Source organism: Cyprinodon variegatus, unplaced genomic scaffold (assembly GCF_000732505.1).
Source record: "Cyprinodon variegatus isolate N-32 unplaced genomic scaffold, C_variegatus-1.0 Scaffold442, whole genome shotgun sequence".
Lineage (NCBI taxonomy): Eukaryota > Metazoa > Chordata > Actinopteri > Cyprinodontiformes > Cyprinodontidae > Cyprinodon > Cyprinodon variegatus.
Genome location: NW_015150895.1, coordinates 42,283 through 43,801, shown reverse-complemented (window position 1 = coordinate 43,801; position 1,519 = coordinate 42,283). Strand labels below are relative to the sequence as shown.

Below are 1,519 nucleotides of genomic sequence, written 5' to 3'. Positions count from 1 at the left end.
TGGTTTGTCAAGAGGGAACTGGCCAGCTTTGTTACAGATTCCCAATCAAAAGAATTTGCTGCTGCTGGGGATAAATCATGGATTGTCTGGTATCATGCTGACCAGACAGGCGAGGTAACCAATAAGCGAATCCTGAAATACTTCACCTTCTATCAAAGATAACTCTTCTAATTAATCTTCACTCTGGACTGACCTGCTCCAGAAAGAATTGGATTATATATATATTTTTTTTTTCCTTTCTTCACCAGCATGAACTCTTAAGTTCCTTGGATTAAGGAACCATTCTGGACTTCATCAACTGTTGATAACCTGTATATATTGTAAATATTAATACAATTAACCAATTTTGCACCATCTGGTTGTCTCTTGTGTTTTACAATTTGCCACTTCCTCAAGCAGACAAACCTAATTTAAAAATTATTTGAATTTACTCTAACTTGGATTATTTATATAATAATCCTAATATTTCTAAAATGTAATATAGGTTACAACAGGTGGTTCACATTCAGCAGCAGGATGAAATTGGTTTGGCTACTGTCTCCTAGAGCAACGCCGTCCTCTTCACACCATGAAGGTTTCTGAGAGTCTGTTCCTCTCCTACCTGAAGCCTGGAAAGAAGCCACACAGATTTACTGCAGCCTCCATACGTTGGAGAAGGGGGCGCTTTTCTCTCATGCCTTTGAAACCATCCACCCACAGCTGCCCAGAAAGAAAATGAGGATGATGCGGGTGGTGCCACCTCTGAAAAGCTGAACCATGGACTATTTACCCAAACATAGGTGTCAGGACATTTGCCTGGATACAGCTCTCCAAAAACAACCCGAGCAACACATAAAAAAAACTACAGGATCAGACAAAATGAACCAATGAAATAAATTAAATTACATTTAATTCTATCGTGCCAATTCAGAACATGTAATCTCAGAGAAATTTACAGACAATTCAAGCAGATCATGCAGTCAGATTAGTTCAAACAAACTGTCTGGATGGAGTAAAGAGTAACGGTAGAGAAGCTGCAGAGAGGTGTGTTAAACTACGACTCTGCTTCCTGGTCTTCACCCTGGGCTGTCGGGGTTTTGGAGGACTAATAAATTCCTCCAGATTCCTAGAAAGAAGCGCTGCATTCAAAGTAGGATGGAAGCCGTCTCTCCGAATCAGATTAGGTGGGGGTGTTGGACTAGTGCGGGGGTCGGCAACCTGCGGCTCCCTGGAGCTTTTTCAAAACATTTTTTTTGTTTGTTTTAATATGCTGTGCCTCATGCTGTGTCTCGGACCACGTATCCCAAAGGGAAAAAAAGAAGAGAGCTGATGAGAAAAGAGAAAGAATGGAGCGAATCATTTGCTTTCATTATCAATGCGGAAGGATTGCCTGCATTTTTGCTTTTTAATGAGAGGTTGTGAGAAAATAAAAAGAAAAATTTGAAAAGACATTTCCAGGGAAGGCTAAATATGCACCAAGTTGGGAGTGAGAGAAATGATTGCAGAACTTCTGAATAAATTAGAGAGAAAAGATAGATTT

The 1,519-nt window shown here is 40.0% G+C and overlaps 1 protein-coding gene across 1 annotated transcript in view; it reads right to left on the bottom strand.

Moving 5' to 3' along the window:
- The window catches only part of tango6 (transport and golgi organization 6 homolog), a 57,483-nt gene that overhangs the window by 17,756 nt on the left and 38,208 nt on the right, over positions 1 to 1,519 (bottom strand). The window lies entirely within an intron of this gene.